Source organism: Ambystoma mexicanum, chromosome 9, assembly GCF_040938575.1.
Source record: "Ambystoma mexicanum isolate Mex_15411 chromosome 9, UKY_AmexF1_1, whole genome shotgun sequence".
Taxonomy (NCBI): domain Eukaryota; kingdom Metazoa; phylum Chordata; class Amphibia; order Caudata; family Ambystomatidae; genus Ambystoma; species Ambystoma mexicanum.
This window is the reverse complement of record NC_090931.1, coordinates 1,237,708,549-1,237,730,570: the sequence shown is the minus strand read 5'-3', so window position 1 is coordinate 1,237,730,570 and position 22,022 is coordinate 1,237,708,549.

Here is a 22,022-nt window from a genome sequence, read left to right as displayed (position 1 = left end):
TCATCTGTTCTTTCCTTGGATAAGATCAGTTCTCTTTTGAGAGCGTTAGTCTCCTGGCGGGCTGAGTGCACCTCTGCCCGTAATTCCCCCAAAAGCTGGGCCAGCTGGTCAGTCTCGGAAGTCTCCATAGCGCCCGGGAGGGAAATTGTGGGTAGGCTTCGCGTTCTGTAACGCTCACCTGATTCCCACGGAGGCGCAGGTCTGGCTTCGAGTGCTGATGCTTCTTCAATGGTGAAGCGCAGGACTCTGCAGATGGACAGGAAGGGCCCTCTACTCTGGCTTCTCCGGCTCGCAGGAATATTCCCCTGTGCGTGAAAAGGGAGTATTACCTACTGACTGAGTTATGCTCAAGCCTCCCACTCTCTTCTAACCCTCCACGATACCCTTCCACGATTCCCCGTGAAGTCTCACCTTAGGGTCAGGAAGGATGAGCTCTCCATCCTGCTTCTGATGCAGGGGCGCGTTGAAACCCAGTTACTTCACTTGATTGAGGATTGATGGGAGTTCAGGTAAGCTTGACTATTCAGGTAAGGCTCTGTAAAAGTTCTGTTGCAAGTTCAAAAGTCCAAGCTTAATAATAATTTTCATTGTCTTTTTGCAGCAAGCGCTAATGCTCATGTCTTTTTTCCCCTTAGGGGCCGGGGTTCGGAATGCCAGAGATATGGCGCCGACCCGAAGTGAAACGTGCAGTTCCAGTTCCAGTAAATGGCAGGTTAGTTCTGGATGAGCGCTCGGGAACTGTCTTTGCATACGCTCATTCAATGTCTTTGGCCCTCATTACGACCCTGGCGGAAAGTGACAGACCGGACCGCCACAGCGTAAATAGCGTTTCCGCCATTGCACGATGGAGCAAAGTGCGGCCCATTCCGACCCATCGGGCACGAGCACCACGGCATGGCGGAAGTGCAAAGTCCGCGATGGCGGAAATGACCCCAAAACGGCCCACACCGCCGCCGTACAGCGCCCTAGGTGCAATACCGCCACCCATCACAGCGGACACCGCAGTGAGCGCCAACCGGAAAGTACGGTGACCGTAAATATACGGAAACGGAAGTGAAAACATGGGCCCGGAACGGGAAACATCCCGCCGTACACCTATAAAACCACAAAATCCACACAACCACTAAAAACACTACCCTGAAACACACCCCAACCCGTCATCCACCCTAGCGAAACCAAGAAAAATGGGAAAAGTAGCGAAGAAAGCGTGCGACCGCAAGCGGCAGGTCCACTTCTCCCGTGAGGAACTCACCGTGCTAACAGAGACCCTCCAGGAGAATGCTGCCGTCGTCTTCTCCACGCAAATGACCAGGACGGCACTTGCGAACAAGAAGGCCATATGGGCTCTGGTGGCACAGCGGGCAAGTGCGGTGGGGACCGCACCCCGCAACCCACAGCAATGCAGAAAGCGATGGGACGACCTGCGGATACGCGTCCGTAGCATACTTTCTGCCAACCGCAACATTGCCACAGCCACCGGGGGAGGATCGGAATCACCCATCAAGTTGACCCCCTGGGAAGAAATCTGTGCCTCCACCATTGGAATGGAGACCATAGAGGGAGTCGGAGGGATGGAGAAAGGAGTGCAGACATCCGGAGAATCAGGTAGGTGGCCCAAATAAAACAATGCCAAATCCACAATGTCCAATCATGTGAAGTACCATGTGTCCACATAGTGCAACAGAAACACATGTCCAGGAGAACGTCCACACACATTGGCCTGATAGCGCACTTTAAAACTCACAATAAATACATAAATAATTAAAAACCCCTAAAACACCCACTACACGAGCAGCAGGCACACCCTAACTGCAGGCTGCCAAACAACTGCACCCTCACTCCACACACGAACGAAAGCACCTCCAAGGCCCCGACCCGAATCACCCTCAGGTACCACCCCAATGCATGTGATACATTGCCATTCCAATTCCCACAGACCCATTAATAACCCTCGCCCTCCTTTACTCCACCACAGGGTCCGATCCAAACGACGAGCATCAGGACACCCCTACCGGCACACCTGCAAAGAGGGCCAAGACCAACGGCCAAAGACCCTCCACCTCAGCTGCACGCATCAAGACACGGCAGCAGCACAAATCAGGTGGCAGCACAGAGGATGGAACATCAACAGGCACCCCAGCAGCCAGCATGCCCACAACACCACCACCACAGGTCCCCCCAATGGATGCCACAGAAGGCACTGCCTCTGGTGGCAGCAGCACCATAGGTGACACCCCATTGATGGCAGCATGCTCCGACACAGAAGACGGGGATGTCGAGATCCATCCATGACCTGTCCCAATCCCCCTGTCTGTCCCATCCCGTACAACATGAGGATACCACGCAGGGGCACCCACAAGACGACGACTGGCCATCCCCCACAAGCCCTGTGGCAAGGCAACATGAGGTCACCAGCCCCTCTGTGACACCACCGCAAATGGCCATGGCCCAGCAGAGGCAACAGTCCCTCGACCAGTTAATCGTGCAACAGCAGCAACTGGCCACGCTCCTCAAGGACCATGCCGATGAATGTGGGGGCACTAAGGCAGACATAGAAACATCAACTGAGACACTTAGGGCAGAAATGGAGAGAAGTACAGAGATACTAAGGGCACAAATGGAGAGTAGCACCGAGAGCCTGAGAGTCCAAATGGAGAGTAGCACCGAGAGCCTGAGAGCCCAAATGGAGAGTAGCACCGAGAGCCTGAGAGCCCAAATGGAGAGAAGCACCGAGAGCCTGAGGGGGGAACTGCATGCGACGTCCAAAGACGTATGTGCCGAACTTGCCGCAGTGCGCCGTGTGCTCACTGAGCTCTCACAAACCCTTAGGGACATGCATGGACGTGAGCAGGCAGAGACATCATCCGTTGCAAGTTCCGTCCAGGGCAGCCCCCAACGTAGATCTGGGAGGAACCTGCGCTCCACAGGCAGGGGTGCCCCTGATACCCGCAGAGGGGGCTTGCAATAGCGACAGCCCACTGACAATGAGCATCTTTGGACACTGGTGTTCGCGGGGGAGGTAGGAGGGTGGAGGGGGTTTTTTGGGCTCACTTGGGTGGCGGGTCGATAGGGTGTTCAACATGATATCACATATGCCATAAACAGTGCACGATCAACCAATGAGATGTGTGGACAATGATCTTTGTGTACTAGGCCATCATAGGCGTACAGTCCATATTGTGCATGTACCAGACACACACAGTGCCACGAGTACCGTGTCCATGTATCAGCCACCAGGCGTGAGTGCTAGAAGCATGCATCAATGAGATGCTGACGAATGTCACGGCCCTCCTGTGCCTCGCAGACTCCTTGAGGTGCTGCCACATCCCCACCCTCATCATGACCTTCTTCAGGTGCTTGCAGTTCTGCGTCAGGGGGCATGGGTACATTCCTACGTACGCACATGTTGTGGAGCATGACACATGCCATGACCATCTTTGCAACCTTCTCATGGCGGTACAGGAGTGCCCCGCCAGACCTGCTGAGGCAGCGGAAACGAGTCTTCAGTAGGCCGAATGCCTGTTCAATGACTACACGGGTACGTGAGTGGGCATGGTTGTAGTCCTCCTCATGCTGGTCCCGTGGGTTCCGGACTGGTGTGAGGAGCCATCTCTTCAGTGGATATCCAGCATCACCTGTATGTGGACGATAAACGTATGATGTGGAATGCCATTGCTACGTACGCACACCCCCCCCCTTCCTGCCAGGTCATTGCCGATTCACATACCCCACATTATCATGCATGAAATGAGACTCACCGAGTAGCCAGGATCTGTTCCCTGCGTGTCGCTCCATGTAGCGTGGTATTGTAGAGTTCCTCAAGACCATAGAATCATGGGTTGATCCAGGGAATCGGGCACAACAATGTGTAATGATCCTGTTGGAGTCACACACCATTTGTACATTCAGGGAATGAAATTGTTTTCGGTTGCGGTACTGGGCCTCCATGGCATGTGGGACGACCAATTCCACATGGGTGCAGTCGATGGCACCAATGCAACCCGGTATGCCGGCAAGTGCATGGAATTCCACTTTTGTGTTGGTAATTTCCTGCTCCGAGCGTGGTAGGGAGATGTAGTTGTCTGCGTGCTGCAGGAGGGCATCGAGCACTTGCAATAGTGTCCGTGAGAACAGTGGCTGAGAAATGCCATGCAACTGTCCGACTGTGTGCTGGTAGGTGCCTGTGGCCAGGAAGTGTAGTACAGACACCACCTTCAGTAGGGGTGGGATGGCGGTTGGGCTATCTATCATGCTGACAAGGTCAGCCTGTGTCATGTCCACAATGGCGGCTATGGTGTCCCGGTCCAAACGGTAGAGGGTGTGGATCTGCTCATCAGTGAGGTTGAACGGATGTGCTCGGAGGCGTGGGATTGCGGGCTGCCTGCGTGGTGGTAGTGGCTGTGCTGGCGGCCCTTGCTGGCCCTGCCTTGGCCTCCTCCTCCTCCTGCGTCTCCTCCGTGCGGCCGGTTGTAGTTGGTGTTCGTCTTCTTCCTGAAGTTGGAGTACTTGCAGTGCTATCAGGTCCCCCAGGGCCAACATCGCGAGTCCTGCCGGTAGCATTTCGGAGTGGGTGTGGTTGTGGGAGGAGACTGGGTGTGCAATTTATGTGTTTTCAGGCTGTATGGCCTCCACCTGTGGTGATTCATTCCACCTGTGCAAGCTGCTCTCCCCTTTGGCCGAGCATGTCCCGCACACAACGCTGCAATTCGAGTAATGGCATCTTGCTATTGCAATCATGTATTTGTACCCGATGGCCGTGTAACATTTGTTGATATGTACATTCGGCTATGGTCCCATTGTTTCACATACAATCTTTGCAGTCGCGAACAGACTTGTGAAGGGTCAGTGGAACGTAGTACTCGAGTAACGGTGGGCCCTCATGCATCACTGTACCGAGTTGCACCGACGGGCGGGGCGTCCCATTCGTGGGTGAAGGCAGTTGCCATTTTCACACACAGCCGCACTAGATGGATTAATTTGTGATTTCAAACGGCCACAGATGCCTTTTCGACGTGATGTTGCAAATGAGGAATTCGAAGGGCGGCGCTTTCGGTTTTCAGCTAGCGGCGAGGAGATGCCCACAGGTCTGACTGCAAATATAACGTTCTATTGTTCAATGTCCTTGGGACAGGGGCCATGGCGAGGATGCAATGATTGATATGAATAGTATGGGATGCGCAATAGCGACGTGGACGATGAGGCCGGACGTTCCCAAATACATGTTACTTCACAACACTGGAATTACGGGCTGGGGCACTGTGGATTTTGCAGGCTGCATAGCGCACAGACTCAATGGAAATTTCTAATGTTATGTGAGTAAATATTCAGGCGTATTTATGCCGGGATGAGGGAATGATGAATGGATGCATGGGCAGATGATTTGATACAGAGTTTGCCATGTACAGGGCTTCTTTGAATCTGTCCGCCTCCCCTGCGCTATGTGATGCAGGGCTGCCATAGTGGGACCATCGTCTATCTGGCCTTGTTGAGCCCTCCCTGTCTCGAGGCGCCTTCAGACACTTGTGTCCATGCACGTTACCAATCCCATCTGATGGATTCTGTTTTCACAGACGCATGCACAGGTACACTCGTTTGTGATGGTGTTTACACCTCGATATAGATGGTTATGAGTCGCAAGTGGTTTTGGGGTGGTGATGATCCTTTGGAGTGAGCTAGCATGCATATGGCTGTGGATTTAGTGTGATCATTGGAGTGAGTTGTTCGAATGTAGTTCTGATGGCCATTTTGTTCTTTTTCTTTTCTTTTGGTTGACAGGTATCTCCTCCCCTTTTGCCACTGCCATCTGTATGCCACTCCTGCAGATGGCTTTTACTCCCGACACCTGCTGCTTCGTGTTAATCAGTGGAGCAGCATTACGATCTTATGGGACGATCGCCAATGGGCCACATGCCCTTACGCAGTACTAGTGGCTCGGAGCAACATTTCGGCCTTTCAGCTGGACTAGTGCCTCCCCATTGGGACGGCCCTGCGGTTCTGTGCGCTACCATGTTGCCTTTTCGTACGTGAATGTGGCTCTGTGTACCATGATGGAACAGGGCGTCACACAAGTAGTAGCTGCTCATTTCTTGCGGATGCAGCCCACAATGGTGAAATGTGTTTTGGAGTTCATGGCCTAATGGCTGTATGGGCTTGGTGATTTTGTTGTGCATTAAATTTCTATTCTGATATGGACCGTGTAGCGTTCTTCTTTGCGAGTGATGTGGCATAATCCTATTTGGGGAGCAATGTATTGTGAGGAGATCTGCATTGGGTTCCAGCTTCGGAGTTTAGTTGCGTGGTACTGTGCTGGGCGCGTTTGCCTACGAAGCCCAGTGAGGTCAGGGATGGGGGCTGCCAATATGACTGTTTGAATGTTGTCATGCTCAGGGGCGGGGGATTGGGTTTTGTGTAACAGATGCCGGTCAGCCAGGTGGACTGGTGGAATGATGTGATTTTCGGAATATTGCTGGTCACAGGTGCCTGTGTTTGCGTGCGTTTCTTGGTGGGGGACTGTGGTCATGTCCATTGGAATGGCTTCTGTATTCGTGCCATCTGTGCCCTGCAGCTCCCATTGGCCCCTCTTGTGATTCTTTTGTTCGTTGGCATGCATGGGTGACTTGTACATTTCACTGGTTGCATTGTGACTTCATTGCACCTACGGGGAGTTGTACTTTGTGGGCAGGGAGCGGTGTACAGGCACTCAGTGGGGCCGTTTACGGTTGATTCGCGATGCCGTACTTCTCACCATGGCGGAATGGTACTTTCCGCCGTGCTTGATGGCGTTAGGTACATGTCCGCTAGGGTCGGAATTCGCGTACCCTTGCGCCATGGTGGTATTTACGGTTTGGCATGGCGCGCGCGCGCGTACTTGGTGCAGTTAGCGTTGGCGTTCACTACGGTGTCGCTAATGGCTTCGTACTTTGCGGTGACGGGTCATAGTCGCACCGAGCGCTATTCGATGGCGGTATTGCATTTCCGCCATCGTTTTTCGATTTCCGCCAGGGTCGTAATGAGGGCCTTTGTCTTTTTTCCCCATAGGGGCCGGGGTCCGGAAAATGCCTGGAAGCGGTAAGACCCGAAATGAAATGGGAATGACCCAACAGGTAAGTCTTATTCCCTTCCTTCTCTCACCTCTTATTCTTGTCTTTTTCTCTAGGCTCTGGGAAGTGGCTGTGTATCCGGATGATCGCTGCTGAAGATGGAGGAACCCAGGAAAGGTGAGTGAAAAGCAGCGCTGCAGCGATCGTAATGAAATGCTTTTAAAAATAATGTCTTCCCTTTCAGGATCGTCGGTGATGTCTCCGTGGTGCAGATTTAGCTGGTAAGGTCTCTTGTCTCCCTTTGCAGGTGACCCAGGATGCTGACAGGCGTGGCTGAAGTCCAGATGCAGGAGCTGACACGGTGAGCGTCCAGCTCCGAGGAGCAGAACAATGCGAAGCGTGAGTTGCTGATCGGGTGTGGTTTAAATAGCTTTGGAAGAAGTCCCAAGTGTGTATCCTTCCTCCGATCAGGTATGTATCCTTCCCCGACCACACCCGGGTGGAAAGTAGTCCCACAGGTAAAGTAGTTCCATTCAGGCCTCAAGAGGGCCTGGATGTGGCAGCATGGTCTGCATCAGGTAAGTGCACATTAAAACACTTGAACACATGTCTAGCTTTATGAGCCTGGCACCTAAGGGGCCAGGACAGCGGTCCAACATGAGCCTGCGCCTAAGGCGCCAGGACTGCGTCCAAAGGGCCCCAGCTTGGGCCCGCTGGCACTCCCCTGGGGGAAATGTTGCCTGCCTCTGGGGTTGCTGGGTCGGACCTGGCTCCTTGGAGGTAGGCATCATGACAGCTGTCTAGCGCGGGGGGTCCCGGATGTTTTTGGTATTGTTCTTCGGCCAATACACATACGGAGGCCCCAGTGTCAATTAAAACCTGTGTCGGCACACCTTGTATGTCCACCATGCATTTGGGTTGCCTCTTCTTCCTGGTTCCCGACGCTAGGTTAGATATGAAAAACACTTCTTCATCCTCCTCCTCCTCTTCCTCAGCTAGCTGCAGCCTTTGTATTTCCTGTTCGAGAGCGGCAATGCTCCGTAGTCTTCTGGATCCCCCACCGCGACTTCTTGCTGGGCCTCTCTGTACAGATACCGGGGCTGGGGCACGGCACATACGGGCATAGTGCCCTGGTCCATCGCACCGGCCACACGATCTTGATTTGGCCGGGCATTCCTCTGAGTGTGGCAGGTCATAACCGCAGTATTGACATATTGACTCCGATCCTGGAGGAATGCGAGTTTCTAGTTTTTTCTGGCCCCACTTTTCTTTTGTGTCCCCACGTCTGCTAATGGCATACGCCTCGTCGGCCATACCTGGGCGCCTGGCTGCGTCCATCTTTGTGCCTCTCGATTCCGCCAGTTCAAACGTCCTGCCACTGTCCAATATTTGTGTTAGTGTCCATCCAGGTTCTCGCAATACTTGTCTCCTTAGCTTGCTCGAGCTACAACCCTGTATTACCTGGTTCCGTATCATAGACTCATCATTGTCCCAGCGGCATGCAGTGGCCATTATTCTCAGCCTGGCACAAAACTGATCAAGAGGTTCATCATTTTTCTGCTTCTCACCACAGAACAGGAATCTCTCATAGTCCATATTCGACTGTGGTATGAAGTGGTTTTCCAAAGCAGTCTTGACCATAGCATATGTGACCACCTGCAGATTGCATGCCTCAAAAATGTGGATGACGCCCAGCCCTGCAGAGTACAGCAACGGCGCCCTTTTCGCAGCATCATCGGTGATGCCGGTCGCTGTGAAGTACATTTCAAGTTTTTTAATCCAGAGCAACCATCTTGGCCCCAATTTGGATGGGGGTCCCGATATGTCAAACTCCTGCATCGGTAAAAGAGATCCTTGTTGTGGCCCCATTGTGCCACGTGCAGTCGCAGCTTCCCCATCACTTTCTGCCATCGTTGCAGGTCGCACAGGCACCTCTTGGTGTAACAGAGGCCGCAAACCTGATATGTGGATCACCAACGACGTGTCTTGGCCACTCCTTTCTGTGTCAGAAGTAAAGGGTCGTCCCCAGGTGGGTGGGAACGACCAGGGTTCCAAAAATTACCACGCTGCGGAAGCGCAGCAGCGCACAAGCACCTGTGCAGGCCGCTACTGCTGCGATACCTTAATCGTAGCGTTCGCGCCGGGTCCGTGTCATGCCATGATACGCAGCACCACTGATCCGACGTTCGTTATACGTCGGGGCGAGCATAGTCGTGGCACTCCTCCTCATCACCAGTTGTTGTGTCCTCACCCCAGATGGTCGGGTGAGGGGCCCGCACTCACTCCTGCATGCACGCACGCACACTCGGCACACAGTCAAGGACGACGCGGGACGCGTTGTTGCTTCGTCCGCGTCCCAGCGGGAACTGCCGCATGGGCGCTGTTTATTAACCTGCGCATGCGCGGCCGGGAACGAGGCTCGCACATGCGCTGCACACTACTGGGACGTCACATAACTCACAAAGTAAAATTAAGAGTTTGGCATTCACTTATAATGTTGCCGGAGTGGTTTTATGCAAACTGCTTTCTCATTTTTGACATTTCTGTACATGAACTTGCACCAACATCATCTTTGTCGTTCCCTCTCCAGTTCTATGGACCACCCCACCCCCATATGGTCTTTGTTCTCTCTCCTTTCTTCTCCTCACCCATTAATGGTGGCACCTGGTGGGAGGTCACTGTGGCCCTCTTCCACTCCTCCAAGACCATCATCAATGTCTATCTAAATCTTACTGTCATGGTCCAGGGCTCTCAGCCCAATCTCCTCCTTCTTGGTAGGTGTCTCCCACGTCTCATCCTCCCTTCTCCTGCCACTCCTTTCAACACAACCCTGGACCTGATGCCACCACTCTCTACTGCCTCTGGACACTCTTGGGCCATTCTACTGCCTCCCGTGGGTGTGCCTAACTTCTGGACCCCATCCCAGAAGACTTTCAAATGTGGCAACCTGCTCCAAGTAGTTACTCTAAACTCTTGCTAAGCTGTCAAACATTCCTGTGACATCTGCCACCTCCTCGAAGACCTTTTCCTGGAGGTCCTCGCTCTCACTGAGACATGGTTCATGGCCAGCTCTGTCACAGGTTTTGACACCCTCCTCCCTGAGGGTTACAAGATCCTCTCCGAGCCCAGAACCAACCGGCCCAGAGGTGGAGTGGCCCTGATCATTGAGGTGTGGATATCTGCTTCTGTCATTCCTATGCCTCCTTTGAATGCCTAATCTGCATGCTCTCTATCTCTACTGGCCTCTCTCTGTGGCCACCATCTACCGGCCACCTGGCCAGGTCCCAATGTGATAGCACCTCATCACACGGCTACCGCGGACGATCAATACGAGACACAGCAGTTCCCAAAGTCGTAACGGCACCAGCTGGAAAGTTTTAGTTTTTCTATGAACCTTCCATGCGCACACTTCAGCCCTACGGCCAGAGCCAAATTCCATGAGACCTCATCTATCCCTATGCGCTAAGTGCAGAGCCTAATGTATTACACCTGGAAAAGATCGGTTGAAATAGAGAACATAATCCAGGACACTCTTCTCTTCATGTAATTCCACCTTCTAATAGGTTACCTCTGGCCGGAGTGACAACCCAAATTCTACACACCCCCCGGCATACTATTCTAACATGGCTCTCTTATCCCCCAACGGCCCAACAGTCTAATGGTCCAGAAGAAGGTGTGTCAAACGACTCGCTGCAGAAATGTCTCAGGCAAAAGACAAAGAACAGCAACTCCACCGCGCATCCTGTCCCTGACATCGACTATGGAGGCTCAAATGGGAATGGGGAATGGTTCCTTCAAGGAGGAATTACCGGGTCCTCCAATATTGGAATGGCCCGGTAATTCCCCATTGAAGGAACCCGTTATTGGAGCCCGATATGGAGGCAGCCATGGCGCTAATAGCACCATGGCTACCTCCATACTCGTAATGAGGCCCTTGTGTTATAATACACCTGGCCAGGTCACCCTCTTCATCTCTGAATGGGCTGACTTCTCTTCTTCTCTCCTGGCCTCAACCTTTCAACTTCTCCTCCTCTGAGACCTCAACATTCACGTGGATGCTTCTAATCCCTCCTCTGGGCTCTTCTGAAACTTATGCGACTCTCTCTCCATTTCCATTCAACCCTCTGGTCATACACACTCTGCTGGACACACCTTAGATGTTCTCATCTCCTCAGACAGCCCCCTCTCTAACTCTCTCACCACTCTCCTCTCTTGGACTGACCACTTTTCGCTCTCCTCTTACCTGAAACTTCTTGCCTCTCTAGCAAAGCCTACCCCAGCACTGCCACCTTCCTTCTCGGTCATTCTGCCCATGAAGTGTCAGTAGATGCCTTTGCCTCTACTTTCTCTGCTCCTCCTACACCTGTGGCTGACTCGCCTGACACATCCCGCTCTAAACTTCATCTTTCTATCTCCAACACTCTGACATCCTTGTCCCTGACACGAGAATCCACCTGAAGCCTACCTCCAAGTGCAACTCTTGGTATGACTCCGACCTTGCTGCCCTGAAATGCAATTGCAGGGTGGCTGAGAGGAAGTGGAGGGGTTTGGGTGCATCCGCTGACAAACTGGCCTGCTGCCTGCTCCAAAGGCAATATAGACTCTCTGTCCTCTCCAAAAGGAGGGTCCATATCCAAGCCTGCGTCTCTGCGGCCTCTAACAACATGGCCAAACTCTTTAAAATCTGCAAGGAGTTGGTCAATCCTACTTCAGTCTCTACCTCTCCTGCTCCCTCCCAGGCCATTGGTATGGCTCTCGCCTCACCACTAAAACTCAGGGCACCCTGTCCTCGCTTTCTTTGTCCTCTCCTTCTCTCAGGCCCCCTTTGGCCACCTCTCCCTCTCCTTTCTTTTTCCTCCTTCTCTCTGACAACACCTGACAATGGCCCTCATTACGACCCTGGCGGAAATCGAAAAACGATGGCGGAAATGCAATACCGCCATCGAATAGCGCTCGGTGCGACTATGACCCGTCACCGCAAAGTACGAAGCCATTAGCGACACCGTAGTGAACGCCAACGCTAACTGCACCAAGCACGCGCGCGCGCGCCATGCCAAACCGCAAACACCACCATGGCGCAACGGTACGCCAATTCCGACCCTAGCGGACATGTACCTAACGCCATCAGGCATGGCGTAATGTACCATTCCGCCATGGCGAGAAGTACGGCATCGCGAATCAACCGTAAACGGCCCCACTGAGTGCCTGTACACCGCTCCCTGCCCACAAAGTACAACTCCCCGTAGGTGCAATGAAGCCACAATGCAACCATTGAAATGTACAAGTCACCCATGCATGGCAACGAACAAAAGAAACACAAGAGGGGCCAATGGGAGCTGCAGGGCACAGATGGCACGAATACAGAAGCCATCCCAATGGACATGACCACAGTCCCCCACCAAGAAACGCACGCAAACACAGGCACCTGTGACCAGCAATATTCCGAAAATCACATCATTCCACCAGTCCACCTGGCTGACTGGCATCTGTTACACAAAACCCAATCCCCCGCCCCTGAGCATGACAACATTCAAACAGTCATATTGGCAGCCCCCATCCCTGACCTCACTGGGCTTCGTAGGCAAACGCGCCCAGCACAGTACCACGCAACTAAACCCCGAAGCTGGAACCCAATGCAGATCTCCTCACAATACATCGCCCCCCAAATAGGCATATGCCACATCACTTGCAAAGAAAAACGCTACACGGGCCAAATCAGAATAGAAATTTTATGCACATCAAAATCACCAAGCCCATACAGCCATCAGGCCATGAACTCCAAAACACTAATCACCATTGTGGGCTGCTTCCGCAAGAAATGACCAGCCACTACCTGTGTGTCGCCCTGTTCCCCCATGGTACACAGAGCCACATTCACGTACGAAAAGGCAACATGGAAGCGCACAGAACCGCAGGGCCGTCCCAATGGGGAGGCACTAGTCCAGCTGAAAGGCCGAAATGTTGCTCCGAGCCACTAGTACTGCGTAAGGGCATGTGGGCCATTGGCGATCGTCCCATAAGATCGTAATGCTGCTCCACTGATTAACACGAAGCAGCAGGTGTCGGGAGTAAAATCCATCTGCAGGAGTGGCATACAGATGGCAGTGGCAAAAGGGGAGGAGATACCTGTCAACCAAAAGAAAAGAAAAAGAACAGAATGGCCATCAGAACTACATTCCAACAACTCACTTCAATGATCACACGAAATCCACAGCCATATGCATGCTAGCCCACTCAAAAGGATCATCACAACCCCAAAACCACTTGCGACTCATAACCATCTATATCGAGGTGCAAACACCATCACAAACGAGTGTACCTGTGCATGCGTCTGTCAAAACAGATTCCATCAGATGGGAATGTTAACGTGCATGGACACAAGTGTCTGAGGGCGCCTCGAGACAGGGAGGGCTCAACAAGGCCAGATGGACGATGGTCCCACTATGGCAGCCCTGCATCACATAGCGTAGGGGAGGCGGATAGATCCCAAGAAGCCCTGTACATGGCAAACTCTGTATCAAATCACCTGCCCATGCATCCATCCATCATTCCCTCATCCCGGGATCAAAACGCCTGAATAATTACTCACATGACATTAGAAACATCCATTGAGTCTGTGCGTTATGCAGCCTGCTAAATCCACAGTGCCCCAGCCCGTAATTCCAGTGTTGTGAAGTAACATGTATTTGGGAACGGACGGCCTCATCGCCCACGTAGCTATTGCGCATCCCAAACTATTCATATCAATCATTGCTCCCTCGCCATGGGCCCTGTCTCAAGGACATAGAACAATAGAACGTTATATTTGCAGTCAGACCTGTGGGCATCTCCTCGCCGCTAGCTGGAAACCGAAAGCGCCGCCCTTCGAATTCCTCATTTGCAACATCACGTCGAAAAGGCATCTGTGGCCGTTTGAAATCACTAATTATTCCATCGAGTGCGGCTGTGTGTGAAAATGGCAACTGCCTTCACCCACGAATGGGACGCCCCGCCCGTCGTTGCAACTCGGTACAGTGATGCATGAGGGCCCACCGTTACTCGAGTACTACGTTCCACTGACCCCTCACAAGTCTGTTCGCGACTGCACAGATAGTATGTGAAACAATGGGACCACAGCAGAATGAACATATCAACCAATCTTACACGGCCATCGGGTACAAATACATGATTGCAATAGCAAGATACAATTCCCCGAATTGCAGCGTTGTGCGCGGGACGTGCTCGGCCAAAGGGGAGAGCAGTTTGCACAGGTGGAATCAATCACCACAGGTGGAGGCCATACAGCCTGAAAACACATAAATTGCACAGCCAGTCTCCTCCCACAACCACACCGAAATGCTACCGGCAGGACTCGCGATGTTGGCCCTGGGGGACCTGATAGCACTGCAAGTGCTCCGACTCCAAGAAGAAGACGAACACCAACTACAACCAGCCGCACGGAGGAGACGCAGGAGGAGGAGGAGGCCAAGGCAGGGCCAGCAAGGCCCACCAGCACAGCCACTACCACCACGCAGGCAGCCCGCAATACCACGCCTCCGAGCACATCCGTTTAACCTCACTGATGAGCAGATCCACACCCTCTACCGTCTGGACCGGGACACCATAGCCGCCATTGTGGACATGACACAGGCTGACCTTGTCAGCATGATAGATAGCCCAACCGCCATCCCACCCCTACTGAAGGTGGTGTCTGTACTACACTTCCTGGCCACAGGCACCTACCAGCACACAGTCGGACAGTTGCATGGCATTTCTCAGCCACTGTTCTCACGGACACTATTGCAAGTGCTCGATGCCCTCCTGCAGCACGCAGACGACTACATCTCTCTACCACGCTCGGAGCAGGAAATAACCAACACAAAAGTGGGATTCCATGCACTTGCCGGCATACCGGGTTGCATTGGTGCCATCGACTGCACCCATGTTGAATTGGTCGTCCCACATGCCATGGAGGCCCAGTACCGCAACCGAAAACAATTTCATTCCCTGAATGTACAGATGGTGTGTGACTCCAACAGGATCATTACACATTGTTGTGCCCGATTCCCTGGATCAACCCATGATTCTATGGTCTTGAGGACAATACCACGCTACATGGAGCGACACGCAGGGAACAGATCCTGGCTACTCGGTGAGTCTCATTACATGCATGATGATGTGGGGTATGTGAATTGGCAATGACCTGCCAGGAAGGGGGGGGGTGTGCGTACGTATCAATGGCATTCCACATCATACGTTTCTCGTCCACATACAGGTGATGCTGGATATCCACTGAAGAGATGGCTCCTCACACCAGTCCGGAACCCACGGGACCAGCATGAGGAGGACTACAACCATGCCCACTCACGTACCCGTGTAGTCATTGAACAGGCATTCGGCCTACTGAAGACTCGTTTCCGCTGCCTCAGCAGGTCTGGCGGGGCACTCCTGTACCGCCATGAGAAGGTTGCAAAGATGGTGATGGCATGTGTCATGCTCCACAACATGTGCGTACGTAGAAATGTGCCCATGCCCCCTGACGCAGAACTGCAAGCACCTGATGATGGTCATGATGAGGGTGGGGATGTGGCAGCACCTCATGGAGTCTGCGAGGCACCGGAGGCCCGTGACATTCGTCAGCATCTCATTGATGTATGCTTCAAGCACTCACGCCTGGTGGCTGAAACATGGACACGGGACTCGTGGCACTGCGTGTGTCTGGGACATGCACAATATGGACTGTACGCCTATGATGGCCTAGTACACAAAGATCAATGTCCACACTTCTCATTGGTTGATCGTGCACTTTTTATGGCATATGTGATATCATGTTGAACACCCTATCGACCCGCCACCCAAGTGAGCCCAACACACCCCCTCCACCCTCCTACCTCCCCCCCGAACACCAGTGTCCAAAGATGCTCATTGTCAGTGGGCTGTCGCTATTGCATGCCCCCTCTGCGGGTATCAGGGGCACCCCTGCCTGTGGAGCGCAGGTTCCTTCCAGATCTACGTTGGGGGCTGCCCTGGACGGAACTTGCAACGGATGATGTGTCTGCCTGCTCACGTCCATGCATGTCCCTAAGGGTTTGCGAGAGCTCAGTGAGCACACGGCGCACTGCGGCAAGTTCGGCACATACGTCTTTGGACGTCGCATGCAGTTCCCCCCTCAGGCTCTCGGTGCTTCTCTCAATTTGTGCCCTTAGCATCTCTGTACCTCTCTCCATTTCTGCCCTAAGTGTCTCAGTTGATGTTTCTATGTCTGCCTTAGTGCCCCCACATTCATCGGCATGGTCCTTGAGGAGTGTGGCCAGTTGCTGCTGTTGTTCGATCAACTGGTCGAGGGACTGTTGCCTCTGCTGGGCCATGGCCATTTGCGGGGGTGTCACAGAGGGGCTGTTGTCCTCATGTTGCCTTGCCACAGGGCTTGTGGGGGATGGCCAGTCGTCGTCTTGTGGGTGCCCCTGCGTGGTATCCTCATGTTGTACGGGATGGGACAGACAGGGGGATTGGGACAGGTCATGGATGGATCTGACTTCGGCATCCCCGTTTTCTGTGTCCGAGCATGCTGCCATCAATGGGGTGTCACCTATGGTGCTGCTGCCACCAGAGGCAGTGCCTTCTGTGGCATCCATTGGGGGGACCTGTGGTGGTGGTGTTGTGGGCATGCTGGCTGCTGGGGTGCCTGTTGATGTTCCCTCCTCTGTGCTGCCACCTGATTTGTGCTGCTGCCGTGTCTTGATGCGTGCAGCTGAGGTGGAGGGTCTCTGGCCGTTGGTCTTGGCCCTCTTTGCAGGTGTGCTGGTAGGGGTGTCCTGTAGCTCGTCGTTTGGATCGGACCCTGTGGTGGAGTAAAGGAGGGCGAGGGTTATTGATGGGTCTGTGGGAATTGGAATGGCATTGTATCACATGCTTTGGGGTGGTACCTGAGGGTGATTTGGGTCGGGGCCTTGGAGGTGCTTTGATTTGTGTGTGGAGTGAGGGTGCAGTTGTTTGGCAGCCTGCAGTTAGGGTGTGCCTGCTGCACGTGTAGTGCGTGTATTAGGGGTTTTTAATTATTTATGTATTTATTGTGGGTTTTAACGTGCGCTATCAGGCCGATGTGTGTGGACGTTCTCCTGGACATGTGTTTCTGTTGCACTATGTGGACGCATGGTACTTCACATGGATGGACTGTGTGGATTTGGCATTGTTTTATCTGGCCCACCTACCTGAATCTTCGGATGTCTGCACTCCTTTCTCCATCCCTCCGACTCCCTCTATGCTCTCCATTCCGATGGTGGAGGCACAGATTTCTTCCCAGGGGGTCAACTTGATGGGTGATTCAGGACCTCCCCCGGTGGCTGTGGCAATGTTGCGGTTGGCAGAGAGTATGCTGCGGACGCGTATCCGCAGGTCGTCCCATCGCTTGCGGCATTGCTGTGGGGTGCGGGGTGCGGTCCCCACCGCACTTACCCGCTGTGCCACCAGAGCCCATATGGCCTTCTTGTTTGCAAGTGCCGTCCTGGTCATTTGCGTGCAGAAGACGACGGCAGCATTCTCCTGGAGGGTCTCTGTTAGCACGGTGAGTTCCTCACGGGAGAAGTGGACCTGCCGCTTGCGGTCGCACGCTTTCTTCGCTACTTTTCCCATTTTTCTTGGTTTCGCTAGGGTGGTTGACGGGTTGGGGTGTGTTTCAGGGTAGTGATTTTAGTGGTTGTGTGGTTTTAGTGTTTTTATAGGTGTACGCCGGGATGTTTCCCGTTCCGGGCCCATGTTTTAACTTCCGTTTCCGTATATTTCCGGTCACCGTACTTTCCGGTAGGCGCACACTGCGGTGACCGCTAAGAGGGGTGGCGGTATTGCACCTAGGGCGCCGTACGGCGGCGGTGTGGGCCGTTTTGGGGTCATTTCCGCCATCGGGGACTTTGCACTTCCGCCGTGGCGTGGTGCTCGTGCCCGATGGGTCGGAATGGGCCGCACTTTGCTCCTTCGTGCAATGGCGGAAACGCTATTTACTCTGTGGCGCTCCGGTCAGTCGCTTTCCGCCAGGGTCGTAATGAGGGCCAATGTCTTTAGACAAGTCCGATCTATGAAAGTGTCATCCAAACAGGTGCTCCCCTGCTCCTCCAGAACCATCAAGAACCACATTGCCAGCCTTGCTCCAGCCCTAGCTGATTTCTGCAATCACTCTATTTTGCTGCTGGATCTTTCCCCTCCCTCCTCAAGCACTCCCTTATGCATCCCCTCCTAAAAGGCCTATCACTGTCACTCCTCTCCTGGGAAAATCCTGGAAAAGCTGGCCATCTCCCAGCTTACCATCCACACTGAATCTGTTGGCTGCCTCCATGACCATCAGTCTGGTGTCAGAGCAGCCAGAGGCACAGAAACTGCTGTTCCGAACACCTGTGAAGATCTGTTCTCTAACTTCGACTCCAGCTCGCCCTCTGTCCTCATCCTCCTTGACCTTTCCTCTGCTTTTGACGCAGTCAGTCATGCCACCCTGTTCAACCGACTCTGTGTGAACCTGGGCATCATGGATCAGGCCTTGGCGTGGCTGACCTCCTTCCTTGTGGACTGTCCCTCCCAGGTCCATGTTGGGTCCTTTCCCTCCACCACTTCTCTCTCCACATGTGGTGTCCCCCCGGGCTATATCCTGTTACCTGGCTCTTCAATGTCTATCTGGCCCCTTTGGCACACCTGATCTCCTCCTTCTCTTCTAATATTCAGTGTTATGAAGATGACCCTCAGCTCTCTTTCAGGCTTCCCTCAGCCTCCTCTCATTCCTCGCTCATGACTGTCTATCTGCGATTCAGGATTGGTGCACCTCCAATGATCTTTGCCTTAATGCTAGTAAGATGCATATCCCCCTCATTGGGACCCCTATTACCGATTTCCCTTTATCACTCTGTTTGCCCTCCTTTGGGCCGCTTCTCTTTGCTTCCTGTGAGGCAAAAAAACCTTGGTGTCATCTTCGACTTCACTCTCTCTCTCTCCTTCTCTCCTCACATCACAGACCTTGCCAAAAAGGCCCACTTCCAGCTACACTTCCTCAGAGGTATTCTACCATTTCTCACTCTCCCCAGAAGCTCACTGTCTCCATAGCCCTGGTTCTCTCCAGGCTGGACTACTGCAACAGCCTCTTTCTCAATCTGCCTACCTCTACACTTTGCCCCCTGTAACTAATCAGAACAGCACTGCGTGACTTATCTTTTGCCTAAAGCTCAGGGACTGTATATCTCCAGCACTGAAATCTCTCCACTGGCTCCCGGTGGCTGCAAGGATCAAGTTCAAGACCCTCTGCATCGTCCACAAAGCTTTCTGGGGCCAGGGCCTGCACTGCATCCAACTCTCTCTTCCAAAATGCCTTCCTCCTAGATTCCTTTGGTCAGCTACCTCCAACTCTCTGAGGGTCAGACTTTTCTCCGGGCAGATAGTGGGGGCTAGTTCTCTCTCCCCTTCAGATGCCTCCCTTTGGAACAGCCTCCCTGCCCTTCGCAGACTTGAGCCATACCACCTGGAGTTCCGGAAGCAGCTCTGCCTTCTCTCTCTCACTCCCTTGCTAACTTTCCTGTCTGCTCTGCCGACTGGTTGCTTGATTCCCTCAGAATCTCACTGGTTACCAGGCTCCTACACGACCGGTCTTCCTTTCCACTGTTTCCTGTCCTTCCGCGCACTTAGGGACTGCAACTGTATCCTCTACAGTCCCCTGCCTCCTTGCACTTACTCGGAGCTGTGTTACCCTGGCTGCACCTACTCGGTGCCATGCTGCCCTGATTGCACTTCCCCCTTTCCTCTCCCTTGCATATTCCCCTCTCCTTCCTCCTGCAATTCTCTGTGTCACACTTGTATGATCCGAATGACATAAGGCCTAGTAGGATCGTGTATCTTGCCCTCCCAATGTCTTCCCTCCCTTGTCTTGTTGCACCTAGCAACACTTGTGTACAGGCGCATTATAAATGCCATATCATACCATATCATGTATATTTTTTATTCACCAGCAAAAAAGCTTCCAAAGAAGAGGGTAGCATTCCAAAAACATCTCTAGAATGAAAGTATATTTATGAAAAAAATGTATTCATAGTGCAAAGAAGTTTCGTGGAACAACAACCTCTTTTACATCATTAGGCTAATGCAGGCCTGGATGAGGCTTTCAGACACCACAACTCACCAAAAGTTTTCTTTTTTTCCTTTTTTAAAAAGATTTTCAAGATTACAAACAAAACAATAATAAATCAAAAGAACCAATAAACACTAAGAAGCGGGGAGTCATAACGGAGCAGGTTATACAGAAACAGGTAAATAATCAGACACATAGCAAGGGGGGGGTCACTTCCAAAGCAGCGAGAAAGTTCACAACATTTGAGGACGAATAGCCCAAAGGGCATAGGACTCAATAAATCTGTATACGGGAAGCCAAATCGAAATGTAATTAGGCAGACAACCTTGAGTGGTAGCGCAGAGCTTCTTCACCCACCTTATACCACCAGACATTAACCACTGGCAGTGGAATAACTTTGCCTATTAGGGCGCAATCGGAATGGGGACGTACCGGGTCTGGGTCCTGAAAATGGAAATTACCGGGCCCGCAAAAGTTGGAATGGCCCGGTAATTCCCTTTTTTCGGGACCCAGACACACACGAGTTTGGAGGTAGCCATGCCAGTAATGACGGCATGTCTACCTCCAAACTCGTAATGAGGACCAATGTATTTCAAAGCGCACACAGGGCAACATGGAGGGAAAGTGGGAATGAAATGCAAATATAACAATGATAGATAGAGGCGGACCTCCTAGGTCTTGTGAGCATTCAGAATGTGCAACAGAGTATAATAATACTGGTTTGTGTGCAACAGGGAGTTGGCCAAGTCAGATGCCATCAGCGCCTTCAAATTGGCCCTGGGCAATCGTAATTCCCTGAGGGCCTTCTTTGAATGCGTTTGCATGTGGGCCTTCTCACAAACACGTACTTAGGATTCAAGGCCCATTCTGGCTGAGTTCCTAGATTTAAAATGGGCCACGGAGCAGTTGATAAATTCCCCATGTAGGACTGTCTTCATCACATCCCACAGGATGCTCAGGGATGTCCCATCCTTGTTGTTTTCGGCAAAGCAATATCATCACAAATTAGCACATCTTGAAGTTAGAGATCGTAATGTTTCTAGGCATGGGTGGACAATGGCTGTGGCTTATCTATTCTCAATCGCAGCAAGGCCAGAGTGGTCCAAAAACAGCCTCGGGCTGATCTCAGAGTCAGAAACATGAGGAAGCAAAGAAGTTGAGAGCAGGAGAAGGTCAATGCAAGAGGCGCCCCTGTGTACATGTGAATAAAATAAATATTCCCTGTCTAGCCTGTGGAAGAGCCTCCAGAGATCCACAAAACCCGATTTACACAGGACATACTCAAGGCCAAGCTGTTCCTATAATCTGCTGTGGAAGGGGGGGCATCTTATCTAATGTCGGGTCAGGAATCAGATTAAAATCCCTGCTGATCAACAGTTCTCCTTCAGCAATAGACGCTAGTGTGGGTAGCATGGAATGAAAACACTCATGCTGAGATTCTTTGGAGAGGTACAGGAAAACCATAGTCACAAGATGGCTGAGTAGGGTGAGCTTCAGGAAAAGGAACTGACCCTTTGGATCTCTCAGAACCATCCCACCAACAAATGGAATATCCTTAGCGAGTAATAGCGCCACTCCCTCCTCTTAACCGTAGCTGAAGCAAAATATTGCCTTGGAAATGACATGCTACATAGCCTACTTTCATCCTGACAAAAGTGGTCGGCCCCCTGAAGCATTACCAGGTGTATCTCAGATGTTTGGAGCCTACTCAGCACAGACCTCCTCTTGACCGGAGAGTATAGACCATGCACATCGAGGGATGCTATTTTAAAGCATTCAGCCAAAGTCATTCAAAGCAGCCAAAGGGAGAAAACCGTTACACCAACACTGGGAGAGCAAATATAAATTTAACAAATAAAAACCCTTCAGCCCCTTGCTTTGAAACCTAGTAGTGCAAGTCCTCC